At 36.6% G+C, this 24,638-nt stretch overlaps 2 long non-coding RNA genes across 3 annotated transcripts in view; one reads left to right on the top strand and one right to left on the bottom strand.

The window, feature by feature from the left end:
* The window catches only part of LOC103163195, a 202,762-nt gene that overhangs the window by 74,637 nt on the left and 103,487 nt on the right, over window positions 1-24,638 (bottom strand). The window lies entirely within an intron of this gene.
* Window positions 1,388-23,085, top strand: LOC103163194. 2 transcript variants are annotated; one of them, XR_003483491.2, is made up of 3 exons: window positions 1,388-1,426; window positions 20,412-20,661; window positions 22,200-23,085. It is a non-coding gene; the product is annotated as an uncharacterized LOC103163194 (long non-coding RNA). The 2 variants fall into 2 exon arrangements; XR_003483490.2 differs by having other exon boundaries at window positions 20,412-20,664.

The raw sequence follows: 24,638 nt of genomic DNA, 5'->3' as shown, positions 1-24,638 counted from the left end.
AAGACTGGTGGCTGGTAGGGGGTGCTCAAATATTAGGTTACTTGAGGCTTAACCCTGGGTATCTACATGCAAGCCCCCGATTCTGCCTGGAGCTGCATGATTGTGAATCTGAGCTACTAAGTGTTGCTAATTGCTGACATTTTCTGATATTCCCACTCAAATGTGTGTCGCGGCCAAATCAGTAAAACTGAAAGTGGATGATAGGAATAAATGTAACATACCCTGGGCTCTGGCCCCAGCTATCAACAAGAAAAAAAAAAAGAAAAGAAAAATAATACTCTCCTGTGGCAAGTACGGACAAGCTTACATATTACAAGCTTAATGCAGGCTTTGAGATACTATTCTGTGATGTGAATTGTCTTCATGAAGCCCCACCCTAAAGCCTCAATGTTCATAATTGAAAACGAGACAGAACTATTCTCTCTCTCTCTCTCTCTCTCTCTCTCTCTCTCTCTCTCTCTCTCTCTCTGTCTCAAGACAGAGAGAGAGAGAGAGGGAGGGAGTCCCCTATCAAACTTTCATTCTATGTAGTTAGTTGGAATGATGTTACTGAGTACCAGATGTATTTATATTCTACGGTAACACAATTAAGGAGAATCTTCAATGAGATATTCTTATAATTGTGTTGGCTAATATAAACATGTTTGAATATTGTCTCTGAGACTCTAAAGGGAGACTATGGGAAATTAAGTGGGCAACAAGTAAATCAAATAACTGATTACTGAGAGAGTTATTTCTTAAGCCTCTTCATGTTATAAGAGTAACAGTTGTTACAATACCTCTCCAATTACATTCTCAGTGCATTTCAATTCCTTACACACACACACACACACACACACACACACACACACACACACACGGCTGATTCTTTGTATGTTTACATGAACTTGTGTATGTATCTTTGAACTATTTGTGATTTCATACAAGGGCATGGTATTTGTATTATTTTACACTTCTTTTTGTTTCCTACTGCCACCCAAGTCTGTTCTTTTAAATGTCAAATTTTATACCTTTTCTTATTAAAATTATTTTATCCTTCATGAGCAAATACATACCTAACTAACCCACACTGAGTACCTAATCTTCCTAATCTAATGATAATGAATAACCATATTTAGCATTGACATTCAGAAAGGAAAGGTCTATCAATGTCATTTTACATTATACATGGGTCCTTTTTTTCCTAGCACACATAGTTTGTCAGTTAAATATGGGAAGTTGGATGAACATTATGTCTGTGTTGGAATGACAATGTTTGGAGTGATTGTGCTAAACTTTTCTTTTTCAGTTTGTTTGTTGTAGGGGTCTCTGACCATGCTTGTGAGGGCGTGGTCAGAGTGAAGTAGTGTGACTGCATTTGCTCTTTCACTTTCACTTTGCTTCTTGCTGTACAGACTGCTACCATGCCGGCTGGCTAGGTCACTCTGTAAGTAAGGCTTTTCCCTATTAAATACCCTTATATCTCTACCTGACTCCATATTGGTAATTTCCCACAATAGTTTGTTTTGTTTGATTTTTGTTTTGGCTCTACAAGTCATCAAAATTCTCTCCTTTGAAACTTCCTACTCATCTTTCTTGAAACTCTGGTACCAACACATATAATTTTACATAGAACAGAACAATGTTTTCATTCACAATAGTTTCTAAGTCTACGAATAGTTTAAAGTTGTGTTTTTGATCAGTTGTGGTTGGACACCCAATTGTAATCCTTAGCCAATTGAGCAGTTGCAGAAATGTGTAAAATGATGCATTTTTTTCTGAAATTAACAGTTACCATTGTCTTCGGGTATAAAGATAATTATTGATAACACATCTAGAAATCCTATGGCTTGGGGAAATTTGCAGAGAAATAGTCTGCTTCTGAGCTCATAAGCATAATTTGTCTTCCTTTATATTATGTCTTCTTTAGTCTAGAAAGCTAGAGTAAAAATTTCACACATGTCTTTAGGATCCAAGACACTAATACCCTATAAATGCCTATCTGATGGCAAATTATGACTTGTGGAGATATTGCTAAATTGATATAATTTACAGATAAAATATTTTAGTTCTCTTAGCTGAACTTTTTACAAGAAAACAGCGTAAGTGACATGTGTACAATTAATTATATATATTAGCCAATATATTAGTGGCTTAGGAGACAGTATCTAAGACCTTAATAGTGTAAGACATGGTTAAAAGAATCCTATTTTCAAAAAGAAGGAAAAGGGAATATAATGGTTCAAGATTCACAGGTTTTAGATGGGTGAGAGTACTACTCAACATTGCTCTTATTTCATATATATGGGGATTACTTAAGTACAGCAGATACAATTGATTGGTCTTAAAACTTTAACTCAGGAGGTAGACAACAAAATTCTGAAGTTTTTACACTATACAGCCACTTAAATGACCATATCAGCACCCTAAGTGCTTGGAAATATGAACAAATTGCACTTTTCATTAGAAATCACATATTAGAAATCAGTCATACAAGCATTGCCATCCAATCCCAGAACATGAGGCCAAGGTATTGACAGCAAGAAATTTGAGGTTTTTTTGGCCAGTTTGGATAACATAATTGGCAAATTCCAAACCTGTGAGCTACAGTATGTTAACGGAATTGCTAATATACATGTGCTTGTAACTAGAATGTGCTGGGTTTTTCAGTAAGCTTATGCTCCTGAATTCCCATCAGCTTAGAATGCCTGCCTAATTCTTTACCTCTAATACCTAGGGAACATAGGTATTTCTGTGGAAGAATCTTGAAGCCAAAATATTGTCAGATTGATTTATTTTAAACAGTTTGTTAAAAAGCTCAAGTTTTCCTCTGGCATTTTAGCTATGATGTTGCAAGTTTGCTAGTAGTTGGCCCCCTATCCATGCTTTACCTGAATGTGTATGTTACAAATAAAGAGAGTAAGTTGAGGAAATAATGAATGAGTAGTAACTAGATAAGAATTCTCCTTAAGGATTTCCCCAAGTCCAGTCAACAAAGAGAGGAAAGACAATATGGATCAAAGGGGTCAAGACCATTTTGGTGATAACCAAAGAGGAGGCTGACCTCAGCAAGTCAGAGTTCACTGATTCCAGACTGACAGCTGGGGGACCTGCATGGCACCAAGCTGGGCTCTCTGAATGTGGGTGATGATTGTGTGGTTTGGGCAGTCAGTGAGGCCACTGCCAGTGAGACCAAGATTTATCCCTAATCCTTAAACTGGGTCTATAGAGCCCATTCTTTTGGCAGGATACCTTCCTCAGCTGAGATATAGGGGGCAGAGTATTGGTGTTGCCACCAAAAGATGTTCCAGAATTCTTTAAAACCATTGGAAACTTTACACTCTCTTAGGGATGGATGGGTGGATTGTGGGAAGTTTTGGACAGCAGAAGGAGACCAGAGAGTGTGAACAGGGATTGGTCTATAAAATGAGAATAGATTGCTTTAAAATAAAAAAAAATATTTCAGAAAACATTTTAGGTAAGGAAATATAGTTAATACTTTCAAAATTTCAATATCGCATATTAATACTGAACAGAGTATTTCAAAATTGTGATTGGCACTGAGAATACAAAATGAATGTCCAAAGTATTCAGATGTGTGAGGAACAAACCATACATAAAATCATCTAAAATTTTGAAAATGTCATAGTATACATATATTACGAATAACTTTCCTAAATGCAACACCTTAGATCACTTCATGATCATCTTTACAAGTTAGATATGGCATGCACACTGAGGTATTCAGAGCAGCACATAAAAGTAAAAATCCCATGTAGTATTTCAGGCACTTTCCTATACATATAGGAGAAAACTAAAATTCAACCTTTTAAAGATTCCACTTTGGGAATCTGACTTTATATACTAGAAAAGTTAAGCAACCAAGCAGCATTTGGAAGCCCAAATCACAATTATCATACCCCAAGCAGAAATGAAGACTCTATGTAGATAGCCAGGCACAATACACAAGTTGGTAGATATGTAAGCTTGGCCGTACTTGCCACAGGAGAGTATTATTTTTCTTTTCTTTTTTTTTCCTGTTGATAGCTGGGGCCAGAGCCCAGGGTATGTTACATTTATTCCTATCATCCACTTTCAGTTTTACTGCTTTTGCCACAACACACATTTGAGTGGGAATATCAGAAAATGTCAGCAATTAGCAACACTTGGCAGCAACACTGGGGAGCAGAAAGGATATATAACAGGTAGAGTTTTAGTTGGTGGGTGCTAGGGAAGGAGTTTAGGGAGTGGGAACTTGAATTGACATGTAAAACAATCTTTTTTCTAATTCAAATTAAAAAATATAAAGTAGAAAAACAAGACCAGAAGACGTGGTCCCTAATGTTGAGAAATTTATAATCTAGCAGCTAAGGTATAATTAATGAAAAACAGAAGGCCATATATACCCCAGCATTTGACAGCATTATTCATTTGTTTCATGGGTACATTTAGCCATTAAGTGGATTCTTCTCTGTTCCTCCCCTTGATCTTTCACATTTGGCTTAAATTTTCTATCAGAAGAGAACAACAAAGAAACACAGTCAACAGAAATCTAGGACTGCCAGCAATCCTGGTCTTTCCATTATTAGAGACTGTGGGGAAAATGCCATCTCAATTTGCCTGAGAGGAAAGTTATATTCTTTCCTATAATGGGTATCTTCATAATTAATGAGATGGGCAGTTGTGTTCTGGAGCTTTCCACAAGCACACATGTTAAAGGAAGGCATCGTAAGAATGCTTTTGCACTGAGGGCTGGAGCTGCCTTTCTTCCTTCAGTTTTATCTTATTTCTGTTGGGTGCATGTAATGATGCACCCAGCTGATGACACTGTTTGGTACTGGCTGCCTGCTCTGGTGACATCCCCCCATTTAATGACACCAGGCTCTCTGGGAATGATGGGGTTATGTCTGATGGAAACAGTTTCCAGTGATTTAATGGATCTCCTTGATCAGGTCACAAGTCATGAATAGTGACATCTTATGGGGGAAATTTTTTAAAATGGGTAAATTTCAGGCACACCCTGAGGACACATTGCAGAAAGTCTGCTACACAATAGAAAGGTTTGCTAACACTGAGTATCAACATTTAGTATTTTGGGTGTCAGCTTACACCCTGTTCTGTTTGCAAGCTGAACATAGGCAGAATTCTCTCCTGCTGACTCTCCTTAACAGTGTATACTGGAAATTTCAAAGATCATTCTATTTTACTGGAAATAGTGTGGCTTTGGGTGACTGGAAATGAGAAGAGGTAGCTGAGGTCCTCAGCATGAAAAGGGGCATGCAGAAGTGAAGAGACTCACTGTCTCTTGAAGCAAGCTTGACTTCCATGATCCCCAGGACTGGGTCTGGCTTTGCATTTTGTATAAGAGAAGGGTCAACTGAGCTGAACCTAGTGTAGTTCATGAATCCTATGTATTCTGTCTAATTACCATGGAGAGATGTAAGAAGTAAAACATGTAATGTAGTTTTATATTTAATAATTCAGTTTTGCCAATGTCTAGACATATTACATAGAAATTACTTATTAGGAAGTAGAAGGAAATGTGCAAGAGATTTTATGGGCTATTTCTACAAATCAGCTGTTTGAAGTTTCATTTGACACAAAAAATACAGTATTATTCCTCTTTCACAATGACAAATGTGTGATTTGGATAAGGATAAGGAAATGTGCCCACAGTTCTCCCAAGTAGTCAGTGTGCACTTGGTGGCCAGGGCCAGTTGTATGGAAGTATTTCCTTTTTCCAATCTCCAGATGCTTCTTAGGGTTTTAGCAAATGTTGATTAAAAAATGTTAGAAATGAAATCATGCCTGTTAAATATTGGCAATTTTAAAAAAGCTTTGGGTTGTGGTTATCTGTGACTGGAATGACAACAGAATGTTTTGCAAGAGGAGAGGGGAGGGAAAGGGAGATTGGGAGAGAGTAGGGCCAAGAGTGAGGAGGAGGGGGAGAATGAGAAGGAGGAGGGAGAGAGAGAATGGTGATTATTATGTCCAAGTCACTGAATTTATTGGAGGTGTCATTTTCTTTTGCATGACAAAATGGAGATGGCAATAAACTTTTTGCAAGAAAGAGAGCAGAGTTTCAAAAGGAAGAGAGGAGGAGGCTGGCGTGAGAGGAGGGGAGGGTTGGGAAGGGCAGAGGTAGGGAGCAGAAGGGAAGGAGGGAGAAAGGGAGAATGGTGATTATTATGATCAAGTCCCCGAATTTATTTGGAGGAGTCATTTTCTTTTTCATAACAAAATGCAGATGGCAGTAACTACCCATACATCCAAAAGTGAGATTCTAACAACACATACAGATGTAAATTACTGGTTAATGTGATAGAAGAAACAATACAAAGAAAAGAAAGGAGGGCTGGGTACATGGCTCTGTGTTAGAGTACTAGCCCAGCATGTTCAAGGTCCTGGGTTCAATCCCTAGCACCATAAAAGAAAGATGGAAAGAAAGAAAAGAGAAAGGATTATGAAAGGGACAGGAAGAGAAGTGAAAACAAGGAAATGGAGGGGAGGAAGGAAGAAGAAAGAGTAGGAAGTTAACAAAACAGCAAGAATAAAATTGAGAAAAGACCAACAGAAGCAAGGGGAAGTTTCTGGCACTGGAGCCTTGTAAGAGGTACAGAGTGTGCTCAGCAATAGATGTCAATGTTTTTAAGGGAATTTGAATGGCTCAAAAGAAAGCATGGCTGCCATGACTGTTTTGACAGCTTCTCATCTCCTCTGATGTTTACTTACATTACCTCTATTAGGGGCATTCCATTTTATTAGTCTGCATTTCTGCTGTCTGGTTTCCAATGAACTCAAAGAGCAATCACAGTCTCAGTTTATACTATGCATAGGCTCTTCAAGCAATGATTCTAATGAAATGACTGCTTTGTGAAAAATTATTTTCTCAAAGTGTTTTACTTCAAAAGAGTCTGAATGTTAAAGCTCTCTAAAAAGACAAGTCTCTCACTATCTGTCTATGGAGGATGGCGTTAGCTGTTGTTTGGCAGCTTTTCAGGTTTTAACTACCTTCTGAGAGCTTTAAAAGACTCTGGAAACAATGATAGTAGCTTCCTTCTTTATGTGATAAATCCACCATTGGGAGGAAGGGTCAAGAACAAACCATCAATAACTGAAAAACTCATAATTAGTAATGTTCAGGTTATGATTCATACAATTCATAGTTAATATTCAACGATGATTAAATATAAGTCACTATTCCACTCACAGCAGTATCTTCAACTTGGAAATTAATAATTGCAGTACAGTAACTATGCAATGAGGATTTCCTGGAGGTAGTGTGTAAGTCAGCTGATTGTAGCGGCCTTCTGTCCCTGCACATGAGGACTGAATACTGCTGTTTTACTGTCCCCTTCCTCAGACAACTTCTGCTCATTTTCTGGTCAATATTCTGGAGAATGTGGGCCCCTATCAGTAAGCAAAGGGGTGTGGAAATGACAATGTTGACCATTGGTGTGGGCTACCTTAACCTTGGAGGGCTCTAGAAGACCAGGTAAAAATAATTTATTACAGCCTGGCAGTAGGAACACGATACAAACCTGGTACATGAGCTAGCTTGTTGGAGCCCATTCCCTATGGTGGGATAACATGTTCAGCCTTAATGCATGGGAGAGGGGCTTGGCCTTGCCCCAACCTATAGTTCCAGCAGGACTTTGTTGACTCCTCATGACAGCCCTTACATGTGAGGAGGAGTGGACTGGGAGTTGGCTGGGAAAGGTGAAGGGGGAAGGAGGAGTGGTGAGAGGGAGAATTGTGGTTGGAATATAAAATGAAATTTTAAAAATTATAAAAACTAAATCATTGTATTCATATGTGAATATTTCAAAGAACAAATAAAATACTTCCAAAAATTAATTCATTACAGCATCAGACAGACAGTTAGTAAGTAATTCTTCATGACCATCCACTAAACATGGGTGTTAGCACTGTGTTAGCATGCTTTTAGGTCTTAAGGGAAGAATAATACATTTTTTTGGCTCAATGAGTCATAGTTTTCACAACCCTTTCCAGGCTTGATTCTAGTTGTGAATTCTTCATGCTTTCAAAGTTCCAAGGGTCTTTGGCTAAGCTTTTATAATGTGATTCCTTCAAAACATATTTAACTGTTGTTTTAATTCTACTAGCAGCTAACAACAGGGGTGTTCCGGGAGTTGTGTATGTACAGTGGATTTTAAAGTAGCTGTTTACTCCATCACCCCAACACACTGACATTGGGTTAAGACAAGGGGACATACAGAGTGTTAGCCTCGCACAGACACACAGACAGTGATATAAGTAATGAATGTGAGTTTTATTATGTGCCATAAAATGAATATTGATTCCTACTTACAAAGACAGACTGTCCACACACTGACACTGATCTACTCTGTAAACTAAATACAAGTAGACAGAGGACACCTGACTTAGGCTAATGGCTTATGGACAGCCTGGAATGAAAGTGCTGTTCTCTGATTTGGAGAGCTTCTTGACAATATTACATAACTAAAAACTATAAAAGGACAATGAAAAAAAAAGTATATTCCTATGTTTCTAATAAAGTAAAAATGTAGAAAATAGATGTGTTAATCCAATATCAAGTGAATAGATGTGAAAGCATATACATACAATAAACATACAAGCAACATTATACAGAGTACGTATGCTGTATTTATATATTTAGGAATATATGTATCTCTGTATCAATAATTTAAGAAACAGAGACCATGAATTTGAGAGAGAGCAAGAGGGGATGCATGTTGGAGGGAAAAATGAAAAGGTAAAATGATGTAATCATATTTTAATTTAAAACTATTTGAAAAAAGAAGTAGTTGCAAAGAAGGTCCAAAGAGACAGCTCAGCAGGTGAAATGCTTCCTACACATGCATGACAATGTGAGCTCAATCATTGAAATCCAAGTATTTCTATACCAAAAAATGGTGCCACAATCTGTAATTTCAGTGCTGGAAAGGCAGACACAAGAGGATCCCTGGAGCTTGATAGCCAGCCAGTGGAGACTAAATGTTGAGTTCCAAGCTAATGAGACACCCTGTCTCAGAAAAAGTGGACTGGGCTGGAGGGATGACATCATAGTTGAACTATGCATTCTACATATGTGCACATGCACTATACATGCATGTGTACACACAAAAGTAGTTACAAATATGAATGTCACTTGTCCTTGATATTTATAAACTAAGGAGAAATTATGGACTAATTTGCTGCACATCTAATCAAAAGACAAAGAATGTGGAAGAAGAAAGCCCTCAGATATTTATTTGTTTGTTTATTTATTTATTTATTTTGCCACACCCCGTACAGACACAGAGGAGCCAAACTCTGGCCTCTTGGAAGCTGCCTGCCCTACCGTCTTGAACTGATGAAATATTTTTCTTTGAAAGACTTATTTTGTCCTGCCCAGTCTTCAATGAGTGCCTTTAGTTTCCAGAAGCACAGCCCAGCAGTTTATTGTTGTTGCTTAACATAGGAAATGATATCATATTGCATTTCACTAGTATTTGGCCCCTAGTAGGTTAAGAACAGTTATTAGCCTGACTCAGAAACCCTCATGGGAACTCATGAAAGAAGCAGAATTCAGGCGGCAAGCATCATGTGTCTTCATCATTTCAATGGTTTTTCACAGTGACTGGAATGTAGGAGGAGACTGGATCTCAGTGCTTGTACTCACACATAATAGATACAATGTGTAAAATGTAAACTAGCATTCACCTTTTACAAATGGTAGCACAAGAGTTTTACTGAATGAGTCTTACAAACCATTAAGTAGAACAAAAGTAGGAATCTCCTGTCTTTTCAGGCTTGAGGTCACTAAGAATTTTTTTTTAATTCTTTTGTAGCAAAGCAAGCTGACAAAAACAATAAATCTGTTAAAATAGGGAAACAGCTTAGCCAGTCAACAGCTATTTTAGATCATCCAAAGAGATGCACAGCCAATGCCCCATCTCCATGTTCTCTGGCAAAAGCAGCAGAATGCCTAGATTCTGAACTATAAGAGCATTGCCACAGTGGAGCCTGCTTCAGTGAGCTTCTACTTTGTCATTTGTCTATGCAATGTTGTTGACTAGGAGTGTGTTTTTAAAAATCAATTAATAAAATGAATTAATCAATAAAAAAGAGAAGCAGAAACATCAGAAGTGGGATGATGCTGTTTCCTGCCCAGGAAACAGGATCAGTGACTGGGAGCTCTAATGCTGGAAATCAAACAATCCCTGACTTTGCTGATTCCCTCAGGCCCTGACTCATAGATGTCAGCAGCAGTCTGCCTTGTCTCTATCAGTATGCAGTTGGTTCTGGTCATACCTAGGATATACTGAGTCCTAAGTATGGCCAGAACCTAACTGGTAAGAAGCCTCACTGATGTTGCTTTTATTAGCACTTCTTGCCCCTGATTGAAGGACTGTGTGCATTCAAATGGAGAATGGAATGGAACGAGTGAGGAGAGTGTTCTCATTCCCAGCACTGAAGGCAAATCGTGTGGTGCCTTGGGAGATCTGCATCAGAGCTACTGATTCACTTCTCCCTCCCTCCCTAAAATGGGCTGCAGCTGAATCAGTGAAAGTGAAAGTAGATGAAAGAGGAAAAGTGCAATTTACCCTGGATTCTGATGCCAATTTTCAAAAGGAAAGACACCAATCTGTGACTAGCAAGGGTTGATCATATATCTGCCTGTTTCAGTAAGCATAATTGCTATCTACATGAAATGTCTGTTTCTCCCTGGATATAGCTGAGTGTTTCTAGCCATCCAGTAGCTTCTTGGGACTGAAATTTTTGATGTTCCATGTGAGATTGCCCAAATATAATGTAAAATGATTGAATTTGAGTTTTCTCCTTTATATGTACATGGGTATCTGAAATAACATGCTTCCATTGTAAGTGGAAATTTTCACTGCAAGCCTTCCTGTGCTGGGAATCAAACAATCCCTGCCTTTATTGATTGCCAATGGTTCTGTTTCCTGTAAATGTCAAGTGCAGTCTGCCATGTTTGGGTCATTATACTTTCGGGGTCAGGTTATACTAGGATCTACTGAGCCGACTGGTAAGAAGCCTCACTGTGGACACTTTTATTAGCACTCATTGACTCTGACTGAAGGGCTGTGTACATTTAAATTCGTATGGAGCCAAGAAGAAGAGAGAACTCAATGCCTGGGAAATCATAATGTTCTCATGGAGATCTCCATGGGAACTGCTGCTTCATTTCTCCCTACAACCTAAATTTGTGATTCCAGGGAAGCAGCGATAGTGAAAGCACAGCATGAAAAAACATAATTTGCACCGGACAAAACTCCAATAATCAAAAGGAAGAAATAGGAACTGGCGTCAGGTAGGGGACGCTGATGAATCAGGATGCTTGCGGCTACATCATAGCTACTACCGGAAAGCCCCCAACTCTGCCTGGAGCTGCTTGATTATGAATCTGGCTGCCAAGAGCTGCTTGTTGCTGACATTTCCTGTTATTCCCTGCTTGTTTTACTAAGAGCAATGCTAAAAGCGTCAATATTAGCTCCTCTCCAATATACATACATAAGTTACTGAAATGAAATGCTTACAGTATAAGTGGAAATTTTCACTTCTATCTCTGTAGTGCCCAGAATCAAAAAAAAAAAAAAAATCCCAGCCTTTGTTTATTCCCACAGACTCTGTCTCCTGTAGATGTCAGCAGCAGTCTGCCTTGTGTGGGTCAGTGTGTATTCAGCCTCTGGCTATACCTTGGATCCACTGAGTCCTGGAATATAGCCAGAGCCTGACTGGTAAATACCTGCACTGGTGATGCTTTTATTAGCACTCCTTGCTCCTGATTGAAGGACTGTGGGTACTCAAATTAAGCAAGGAACAAGAGCCAAAAGGAGAGTGATCTCTTTTCAAGCAATGGAGGTAAATCCTGAAGTTGTCTTGGACATCTCCTTCGAAGGTGCTAACTCATTTCTCTCTCCCACCTGAATGTGTATGACAGCTGAAACATCTAAACTGAAAATGGATGACAGGGAAAAATATAAATTACCTGGGCTCTGACTCCAGCTGTCAAAGGATTAAACCAACCTGTGCAAAGTAGGCTGTTACCATATATTCATGTCTTTGTACCTACATTCAGACTAGCTCCATAATATTAATCTCTTCTTCCCTGGACTGTGTGATTGTTACTGGGCTGTCAATTGCTGCTTGGTGCTAATATTTCCTGATTAATCATTTCAACTTCCCAAGTACCATGTAGAATGATTGAAATTTATCTTTCATCTATTTTATATGTGCTCAAGTAACTGAATGAGATACTGAAATAATATATGGAATTAGTACTTTAAAGGCCTGCTCTTAAAATACCAAATATGCATGCTGTATCCAACAGTGTCCAGGAAGATGAAGCAATAATTTGTACCATTGTTGTACAAAGAAATATTCATGATATACTTACATTTTCAATAATGTTAATTAATTTATATGACTTTATTTATATTTCATCTCAAAAATACTTTATATTAATTTTTCACAGTGCCAAATTATTCATGTAATTTATTAATATTTGAATATTATAATTTTCAAAAGTCACTTCCTTTGCTTCACTACAATTCCTCTCCAATCAATAATCCATCGGCCAGTTTACTCAAGAGATCCCAATTTTACCCTTCTGTGGGTGATCTCTGCATCCCTCTTCAGGTTGTCATTGTTACTCAAATTCTCTGGGACTATGGATTGCTTGAAAACATTGCTGTATAACTAGTATCCACTTACAAGTGAGTGTATATTATGTTTGTCTTTCTCGTTGTAGGTTTCCTCACTCAGAATGAATTTTTCAAGTTCCATCTGGTTGAATGAAATTTCATAGAATGTTGCAATTTTGAGAATATTCAGTACCTTAACTTCATAGAACTAGCATTCAGGAAGAAATCTGCCTTGCTTCATTCTTCAGCTGATTAAATAATATAAGCCAATGTGATAATCTAATGTTTTGCAGATTTAACCATGGGATAAATACACATTCCCTTGTGCTGATATATTAATTTTCATCTATTAAAGCTCCCCTGAAGATTCAGAAGGCAAAGTAAACTTCAAGCTATAGAGATCAGTCATTGGTGGTGCACACCTTTAATTGCAGCCTCAGGAGATATATTCCATGATTTATAGTGAAACAATTATGCACACAAACACAACTGTTAGGAATTCAATGGGTATAATAGCAAGGTCCAATTGACATACTGTTTGTCACAGGTAAGGAATTTGTCAATAATAACAGGCAAGCCAACTCAGAAATCTTACTGTCAATATGTATGCCTCATGACTTATGATTTGGTGCTGTGCATGTATGTCTGATTTTGAATACGTTTATTCTAATAATAGGTGCCATTTCTTTATATATATATATATATACATATATATATGTGTGTGTGTGTGTGTGTGTGTGTGTGTGTAATCAGGTAGCTGATATTGCCATATAAGCAACTGTCTATAACATAAAAAGAAAAGCAAGGAGTCACATGGGCACAATAATAAGAGACCCCACAGTTCTCCCTTTTATATAACCATCTATTCTACTGCTTCCTTATCTCTGATGCTATTCTCTTCATTTCCCCACTTTCAGCCTTTTGGTGCTTCCTGGATTAAAACCTTAAGATCAAACATGATTGGCGTCTATACTTTTACAATCCCCACATATAAAGAATAAGAGCTATGCTGAGTACTGTCCCATATATAAAATCTCTGCCTCCTAATATTATATGTTCTCTTTCCATTTTTTTTAAAATAAGGTCACTTTAACATTTTCCTACACTATGAAAGACTTAGATACTGTACCCTAAGCCATTAATAAACATAATAATTCTACTCATATCACTGCTGCTTTGTTAATGTGAAAAAAAAAACAGCTAACAGACAACAAAACCTCTTGATAAACTTAATGAAATTACCAAGTTATCCAAATCTTATAGTTTACCAACACATAGCCCTTAGTAGTTTATTGGTAACTTGGTTGCAAAAGAAATGTTTGAAGTTCATTCTAGTTTGCTTGACTAAAGAAGACATATATCATACATGCTCAATGTTAGAACCTAGTCAGCTATTCATGGCTAGAGAGTCCATGGACCCAAATGCAAAGCATTCATCTGAAACTTCCTGAAGCCATAGGATTTCTAGCTGGGTTATCAATTTTTCCCTTATATCCTCAGACAAAATTGACTGTAACTTTCAGTAAAAATCAACATTTTACAAAATTTCATAACTGCTCAGTTTTGTAAGACTTATAATATTTTGTCCTAGCACACCTGATTTATATGCAAAATTCTCTATTTTAACTAAACCAAGAAAATATTACATGCAATGGGCAGATTAAATTTATGATTCTAAGGAAGAATATCTGTTGGGACCAAGTCACAGAATCACAGTGAAATGTGTTAAAAGAAACACAGGGAATTTTAAAGCAGGGAAGTTTGAATTTTTAAAAACCAAAACCCAAAAATTAGCAACCAAAAACAGACAGACAAAGTGTTTAGCACAATCCCAGCATAAATTGTCATGAAAACACAAATGTAAACTCTCTCAACTTTTCACAGCTACCAGAAGAGTTACAGACAATTAATGAACACTGAGACAGAATGTTCCAATTTCTACTGTACAATAAAATTGATAGTTTTCTCCATTAAACATGTAGATGCTAAAATCTGTTACTCTTTACCACTACCTTAAGGACATTGTGTGGGTAAGTTATGTATACAATTATGCATGTAGGATAAAATACTTTTTAAATGAAGTAGTATTTATATTGACATGAAGTAAAGCAGACATGGCATTATAGAAGGAACCAGAAAGATGTGGTAAATAAGAAAAATAATGTGCTCAGAATGACTTCTTGTTGGGCCCAAGAGGGGAGCCAACCTCCAGAGACACACCCCACTGAGTCACTCACAGGATGCATGTTCGATGCAAAAGCAAAAGGATTTTATTCTAAAGCATTGGGGTCTTTCTGTGAGAAGAGATCGACCCCGAGTTTCCAAAACAAGCATTTTTTATATTTTTTTCATCACTAGGCAGGAGTATGACAACATATTGTTTGGCTACAACATACATGAGTGATTTACTGGTTGGTTGGGAACTGAACTTACAATTTTGCACATGAGGGGTTGGAATGTTATTTTGCTTTTTACACCTGCAAGGCCATGGGACACCTAGTGGTTTTTCCGGGAACAGAGTGACTTATTTTCAAAACTTGGGTGGGAATGACTCTCTGGAGCAGGGTAACCCATAAGAATTTTTAGAAACCAAACAGCTGTTGAGGCTAATAACATTCCTTGGAAACTAGTCATAATAAGAATTTCCAGAGACAGGTCATCATGACCGACATCATGGGTTCTTTTTCCCAGAGCTGTATGTGTGGCCAGAGTGACTTTCAAATACATGCTGGTGGGTATCAGGCTGGGTTTGAGTTGGGGTCTTTCATTCTCAGATAGGACAAAGATGCAAACACCTGCATATACATACATATATAAGCACATTAAAACAAATATATATATATATATATATATATATATATATATATATATGGGCATATACATATATACACATAAGAAAGTATTTGACAAGCACTGAGAAAATAATTGGAGAAGTGTGTTTAATAACTGCATGAATTATACCTTGAAGGAATAGAAGAGATAGCTCCCTTTGTTACCAGAGTTATTTTGAACAATTCGCGGCTAAGATCCCTATAGACCCCCCCATTAAAGCCTCAAAGAGCATTTCCAAACCATTGTTATTCTCCTAACATGATGATAAGAAACTATTTCTGATATATCTCCTTACTTATGTTATCATAGAACAGTAATGATCTGGTCCCTGGTTAGAAACTTCAATGAATCTGATTACATGCTGTAAGCAGAAAATAGTGATCTGTCTTCAGACATATTCTTTACATAGTTGCTTAAACATCATGGGAGTAATCAACTACTCTTTTAGGTTTACAGTTAACACCATCAGATTGAAGAAATGTCCACCAGTGCTAAAATGTCCAATTAAATGAGATTGGAATAGTCACAGTCTTATGCAAAATCTATTTTGCTCATTTTACTAGAGTATTCAAGAGAGAAACTGAATCATAATGACTTACTGATGTAGTGATAGATTTGTAAACAACTGGCCAACTAAGACTCAATTCTTAATGCATTAGATGGAAAATGCACCAATGATGTGCAGAGAGGCTTATTCTATAGTACCTGACAGGCTTTAGGGTATTATGTTATGATGTAACTTGTTATCATGAAGCCTTTTGTTTATGCCTCAATGTTCTCTATATTGAGAAGGAGGATGAAATATTCTAACATGTTCACAGTTGTAAAATAATTCCTTAGCAAAAATTTCGGGACTCCCATTTACAATCGGATATGAGAATTCAGAGACTGCTATGGCAGACACAGAAATAAAAAATGCAGAAACATGAGTACTAAGAAAAAAAATACCTAAGCTGTTAATTACTTTCAAGGGAAGCATGTTATAATAGTCCATCAACATCAGTAGTGAAACTCTTTCCAATAATGCTCATACTTGTCTGATGCCATAGAAATTAATATGCTGATAAGAAAAAAAGAATAAAGTACTAGAATTTGTATATGTTAATGCAAAGGAAATGCAAATGCATTTCAGAGACCCATCAATCTCCTGAAAATGAAGACACAATGTTAGGAATCGAACCCCTGGTTAACTGAAACCTTATCAGCCTGCAAGCCAGTATTTATGTTCCAACAAACTTAAATGTTCCCACCTTCAATTCTTTATAAGGAACATCAGAATCATTTTCTTAGCCAGATCCTGCAGATTGCAGGATGCTGACACTAAGGGCCAACTTGCTTCACTCTCTAGTCAGAATGCTACAACTCCATAGCAGAGGAAACAACATTTTCCTAGTATGATAATCCTTTTTAAGTTGTTAGTGAGTTGTTGTCATAAAACCACATGTAAATAGTTTATGCTATTTTTGGAAACAATTTAAACTTACTCCAAGATTGTGGAGAATTTGTGCTGAAATTGTAAACCTAGGCAAGGACTCATGCCTGCAGAAATCATGGACTCTTGAATACAAGTTAACTCTACCAATTTTCAGTAACAGTATAATTCCATGTATATAGGCAAAATTCGAAAGGGACCTATATTTAAGATACTCTTCTGGTATAATAAGGTAATATGTAAGTAACCAAGTAATTTTTATTCCTTTTAAGGGACATTCCATGAGATGGAACCTATACATAATACTGCTAAAGTAGCCAAACACCTGAGTTTATATATTTTATGTTTATATAAAAAACCTGCTTCTATTTTCATGCTATTGGATGAATGAAATAAAATTATTCCTACTAAATACTGTTAAACTCATAAATCAGTTAATTACTTAATCCTCATCAGGGATGCTTCTTCATGCAGTAGATGGTAAATAACCTGGAGATTTTCAATTAGTCTAAGGGTAGACTGTGAGTAACTTTGCAGGACTAGGTTGTAAATGGGGTAGCTATACCAATCTTCCCCTCTAAAGTCTCATGTATCTGTGTGGAAGAGGATGCAGATAGATTGTCAGAGCCAGAAATAGAAGAACTCAAAGGATAACAGTTTTGCTTTCATACCAGAACTAACACACATAGGACCACACAGAGAATACTGCAGCAGACAAAAAACTCCTCACAGGCTTACACCAGACAAAATTTTAGCTATGAAATGGAAAGTAGACATAAACTACAACCTCTAACAAGGCATAATTTGTAACTGATATGTGCTAGGAAAAATAGATTTATTCCAAAAGGATGTCACTGGTTATATATTAACCACTCATCCATATAGGCCTCTGCCATAGAATTAATTTGTCATTTGTCATAGTCATTAATATGTCATAATCAAACAGACTACATTTTTTTCATGGTTTATTTCTGCATTTTATTTTCAGTATATATGTGTGTGTATATTTTATATGTCTTTATGTGTGTATATATAAACCATTAAATATATACATATATATGCATATATATTTATTTATAATCAACTTATTGTATTTATTTGTATTGTGTTATTTTTACTTATTTCTTGCTTTGCTATTTTTTGGGGTGTAAGGAAAGGAAAGAGAATTAGGGCAGAAAGAGAGTGAGAAAGATTGCTACAATTTAATAGTGAGAAAGATTGTTATCATTTAAGAGTATGTAAATATAGGTTTTTAGGGAGGTGAGGAGAATCCCAAATACATGAGGAGAAGGAAGAATGTGATCACAAAATATTGAAAAAAAATTTAAATAGCTAATTTAAAACTATGAACAAAATAACAAAAACAAACAATTCAGTATATAGTATTATTTAATAGAAGTAGCAAGCATAAGCCACTTAAATGTTTATGCTTATATTAAATTTCATAAAGAGTTTATAGTTGTACTACATTAATAACCAAAATATTAAAACTTATATGATCATTTCAAAGTACAGAGAAATGTATTTTAGAAATAAAATGAACCATCATGATTCAAAAAATAACTCTCAATTATTACTTAAAGAGATGGTATTGGGAAAAAAACTAAAAATATCTAATGTGCAGATACTAAATTAAACAGTATATCTGCAATTTTAAAGATAATCCAACAGTATTTTGTATTGGCACTTACATTGGACACATTCAAAGCAACGATTGTACAGGATATGAATCCTGATCAATATATATCTTAAATATGTGATGCTTAACTTAAAGGAGGTAATTTCTAAGTATTATGAAGACATAAAATTATGTATAGAAAAATCACAAGTTATAAATATATGGTTACTTTGAAACAGATGTCTTCAAATTTGTAGTAAATGAGCAAATATAATATTTAAATTGATTTTTATTAGGCAATGTAAATAAAAGTTGTAAGTGAAAATGGGAGGTGATTTTTGGAATAACATCTGCAGCAGGTGGTGGTGCGTATCTCTGGTATCTCTGTGTCCCTTATGATGCTGAGAGGAATTACAGCTTCATAGATGAGTTTGAGATCCTGGTGGTTAGCAAATGGAGACAGTGAATCAGAAATATATGACTTATATTAAAAGAACAAAATTTAACTACACAGTATGGGTTAGGTAGGTATGCATTTGTACATGTAGGATAAAATAATTTAATATGAAAAGGTATAAATTTTGATCTTTAGAAGAGCAGACTTGTATTGCAGCAGGAAACAGAAAGAAGTGTAAAATAATACAAATAGCATACTCTTGTATGAAATCACAAGTAGGTCAAGGATGCATACACAAGTTCATGTAAATATACAAACACAGAATCAGCCAGATATATATATATATATAATATATATATATATATATATATATATATATTGAAATGTACTGAGGATATATTTGGAGAGATATATTTTGAGAGATATTGTAACAACTGCACTTCTTATAACATGAAGGGGCAAAAGATATATCTCCCTTAGTTTCCAGAGTTATTTGATTTACTTTTTGGGTACTGCCATTCTTATCGTCTCACTTTAGATCCCAGAGACAATATTCAAACATGGGTATACTAGCCAACACAATTATAATAACATATTATTGAAGATCCTCCTTAATTCTGTTACTATATAACAAAAATAGATCTGGTACTCAGTTAGAAAATTCTCTCCAAATAACTACATTAGATGAAAATTTGATAGGGAATGTCCTTCTGTATATATGTTTCTCTTATTGGTCAACAAATAAAACACTGATTGGCCCAAAGCCAGGCAGGAAGCATAGACAGGTCTAGCAGACCTGGAGAAGGCTAGAAAGAGAGGAAGGTATAGAATGGCCTCCATCAGACACCATGCTGCTGAAGGAGTCAACATGCCAGATAATGGGTAAGCCACAGCCTTGTGATAATGCATATATTGGTAGAAATGGGTTAATAATTAAGGCAGAGATAACCAAGAAGGAGCACAAGCCAATGGCCACACATTTTATATTTAATTGAAGTCTTTCTATGTTTATTTGGGAAAAGCAGCTGTGGAACTTGGCAAGACAGAAACTTTCATCTTCAAATTTTCAGGATGAACAAAAATTCTCACTCTTTTTTAGCTACATTCCCTAAAGCAGAACATAGTGGGCAGTGTTCAGGCATATTGCTGGAAGAGTGGCTTAAACTTCAAGGGATTATCAACTGCTTTTAACAATTATGATTAACATCACTGGATTGAAGAAATATCCCACACTGTTAAAATGTCCAAGAACCTGAGACTAGAATGGTCACAGAATTGTGCAAAACCCATTTCTTTCATTAAGCTTCAGATAAACTAACTCTTAATGATATATTGATGTACCCATAGATCTGGTCATGTATCAATGTCCCATAGTCAGAAATGTTTCTACATTCACTATATGGGAAATAAAACATAGTGGTTGAGTTGGGCTCTTTTATAATGCAGCTTTTGGGGTAATAATTTGTGATGTTACTTCTCTTCATGAACCTCATGCTAAAGCCACAACGATCAAAATTGAGAAGGAGACAGCTAAACACTGAACTGAACTCCTGGTACCCAGTTGCAGAGAGTGAGGTGTGATGAGCAAAGGGGATACAACCTGGATATTGAAACCACAGAAACAGATGACCAGAAAAAGGGGGAGCTCATGGACCCCAAACTGATGGCTGAGAGTCCAGCATGGGACTGATACAGAACCCCATGAATGTGAATGTCAGTAAGGAAGCCTCAGCAATCGATGGGACCTCAGGTAGTAAGTAGATCAGTACTTATCCCTGGCATATGAATTTGGGACTGGATACCACCTGGAGAGATGCTCTCCTAACCGGGACACATTGGGGAGGTCCCGGACCCTGGCCAGAATGATTTGGCAGACTTTGGCGATCCAAAATAGATAGCCTCACCTTCTCTGGGAGGGTGGGGGGTTGGGAAGGGGGTTAGGGGGTTGGTAGTTTTTTATGATAAATCTTTCTGCCAAAAGCTGCCTGAGCAACACCGCCATGTGTGAGCTTTATGCCAGCCATCTGCCTGAGTTAGGGCCCAAATGAATACACAGAAACTTGTATTAGGTACAATGCTGTTTAGCCAATGACTAGGATTCTCATCTGTTAGCTCAGTCTTAAATATCATAAACCTATATATTTTAGAAGACTTATGTTATCAGACGCTTTATTGGCGACTCTCCTTGCAGGTGGATCACATTGTGCCGCTGGAGCAGGAGCAGAGTGGAAAAGGGACACTTCCTGTTTCTTCTTCACTTAAATATGAGTCTCATTGCTATGCCACTTCCTGCCTGGATCACCACTTCTCTACTACATTTCCCAGAATCCTCTTTGACTCCTAGTCCCGTCTAACTTGCTGTTTCATTGGCCAAACAGAACTCTATTAAAAAATCAATAAGATAACATACACAGAAGTACTTCCCCCATCATCTCCTCTTTTCTATCTAAATAAAAAGAAGGGTAACTTATCTTTTATAATAACTGAAGAAAACTATAACCATAACTATCTGTCTTTAACTCTATCAAAGACCATAGAAGGGTGACAATAAACTCTAGAATTGACAGAGACATCTCCCTACCTGGACAGTCACCCAAGTTCCTCTGTAACGTTGGGGAGAGGATGGAACTTGAATTGTCATGTGAATCAGGGTTGTTTCTAATTTAAATTTTAAAAAAATGTAAAGGAGCCGGAACTATTCTAAGAAATTCAGAGGTGGTGGATGAAATCATAGTAACTACAATTTCCATTCTCAAGTTTATTGCAGACCTAGGAATTTAGAATCTAATATAGCAGGCACAAGATCTGCAGGGAATCTCAACATACAAAACTGCAAGAACCAAGAATCAAGTAATCTGGTATGTTAATAAATTTCAAGGGAAATATGTAATACTAATCTATGACCATCAGTAAATAATTAATTTCCAATCAAGCAAACAATGCTGATGTCATAGTCCTGAACTGGATGACAAGAAAGTAGAGGTTGCAGATGTCAAAATTTATATATACATATATACATTGGAAAGTTGAACCTGTGACCATAAGTGGCAAGAAGATGATAACAAGAAAATTTTCCATAGTACATTTTAAGGTCTACCAAGTGCTTCAGTGATAGGTAGTGTAGCATCTGTAAATGTTACTGCTTCATAATTTCACAGACTTTAGGGTTGCTAGGAAAAGTGACAATGGCATAGCAATTCCCACAGTGATCTTCCAGGGGAAAAAATAACCAGACTCCCCTAGTGCATGAAGCACACTAAAGTCTAAACTGGATTATCTGTCTTGCAGATGATACAAGACTTCAAAACTGAGACAGGGACACGGTATCTTAAACTAGAAGCAGTGTCATCAGAAGCAGATTGCTATTTCCTGCACAGGATTCAGCATCAGTGACTGGAAGCTGCCCTGAAGCAAAAAATCCCTGCCTTTGCTGTTTCCCACAGGCCCTGACTCTTACAGATGTCAGGAGCAGTCTTCCTTGTCTGTGTAGAGTAAAGTCGGTTCTGATCCTACCCAGAATCTACTGAATCCTGAAGTATGGCCAGAGCCTGACTGCTAAGAAGCATCACTTTTGTTGCTTTTGTTAGCACACCTTGCCTCTGATTGAAGAACTGTGTGCATTCAAATGGAACATGGAATGGGAATGAATATGTAAAGTGATCTCAACTCCAGCACTGGAGGCAGATACTGTGGTTCCCCAGGAGACTGCATCAGAGCTTCTGATTCCTTTGTCTCTCCCACCTTAAAGTGTGCTGCAGGAGAAGCAGTGAAAGTGAAAGTAGATGAAAGATAAAAAGTGAAATATACCATGGTTTCTGACACCAATTTTCAAAAGGAAAGAAAGAAACCTGTGGCAAGAAACAGTTGATCATATATCTGTCTGCTTCACCAAGCATTTTTGATAACTCTATGAAAGCTACATTTCTCCCTGGAGATAGTGGATTGTGTCTCAAGCTGGACAATAGCTTCTTGTTTCTGACACTTTTTAATATGCCATGTCAGATTGCCCAAATGCAATTTAAAATTCTTGAATTTTAGTTTTCTCCTTTATATGTATATGTATATGTATATGTGTGCCTGAAATAACATGTTTCTATTTAAGTTGAAATATTAGTTTTAAGAAGTACTTTGAAATTCCTGTATTTGATTACTATATCTTAACAGTGGCATGATGATGAAGAAATAATATGATATATATATATATATATATATATATTCTTAACATATATATATATATATATATAATATAATATATATATATTCTTAACAATTCCCGGTTCATTGTTTCCTTCAATTGTGGTTGGTTCCACTCATGTCTTCATGTATGGTATCAAAGTACAAGTTCATACTCAGGAAATACTCTGTCCAGAGATAATATGTGAATATTGAAATTTTGACAGAATCACTATACTCCCTTGACAATAATTCCTCTAATAATTACCCCATCCAATGTTCATATCCTTAAAGCACCTGAGTGTCCTTGGATTGGGGATCTCCAATAGTACTTGGGGAGACTCTAAGGGATTGAAGGCCTGTGGAAATCTGTCTTTCCTCTTCAATCATCTGATTAAATGATATAAGCCACACTGATAGTATTTTGATTCATGATTCTTCCACCAGATATATTTGAATGTTTCCTGGATATAATAGTGAAGGATTAATTCCATGCATGTGAAGCTGATGTCATTTCCAGTGTACAATTGTAAACTAAAACCAATCACACATTTCTTGCATGTAGAGGTATATTACCAATGTCACATTAAAATACTATTTCTCACAGGTATTGAATTTGCCAATAATACTATGCAATCTGGCCTGTAAATCTCAGATATCTTTGTGATAGTGCCTCTGAACAGCCAATTTCTTCTTGCTGCCAACAATTTATGATATGACATATCAGATTCTCTAATTGCAATGATTAAATGCTTGATAATAGGATTTTTCATACATGTGTACTTTAAACAATCACACTTAATTTATCTATGATTTTATATGTAGATCCATAGATGTCTTCATGCAAGCCATTGTTTTTGTTTGAAGCAGGTTATTCAGAACAGATGTATGGGTAACCCCACCAAATCCTGCCTTCCCTTGATTTTCAATTTTTATATTTCCTGCAGGTCACACAGACACTCTTTGCATTGTAAAGACAATTTGATCTTATGAGGCATTTTAACTTTAAAGACATTCTGCTTCAAGAAATATCTCTCAAGGCAATTAAATCTCAATGTTAATCTAGAAATACAGGGGTCATCAGTTTTTTCTTCAGTCTCTGCTCAGAGCAGTCTACCAACTCCAGTGACCCAGTCAACACACATATATTTCCTCATACCTGTTTTTTTATTCAGACGTCACTTTTCAATATCTATATTTCTGCTGCCTATTATTTCAACAGCTAAAGTACTCAGGGTAAAGTACTGAGCTAAAGTACTGAGAGTATGCCTGTGGAAAATCAGTCTGCTCTTATTAAGGAAGAGGAATACAGAGATAGAAGGAAGCCTACTGATACATTCCTGTATAACTAGACATGTACATCACTTGATCCTCATCTGAGAAGCTTCTACTTGCACTTCATAATGAATAACACTGAGAGGCTCAGGTGGGTTATGCATAGAAAAAAATGACACTTTGGTGCATTAGGAGCTAAACGCTATGTTCCGCAAAACCCATCCATTGAAGACTATATTGAAAAGGAATCAGAGAGATTGCAACGAGGCCAGAAGCAGT

Source organism: Cricetulus griseus, chromosome 3 (assembly GCF_003668045.3).
Source record: "Cricetulus griseus strain 17A/GY chromosome 3, alternate assembly CriGri-PICRH-1.0, whole genome shotgun sequence".
Taxonomy (NCBI): domain Eukaryota; kingdom Metazoa; phylum Chordata; class Mammalia; order Rodentia; family Cricetidae; genus Cricetulus; species Cricetulus griseus.
The sequence above is the reverse complement of the archived record's forward strand: the minus strand, read 5'-3'. Positions and strand labels throughout refer to the sequence as shown.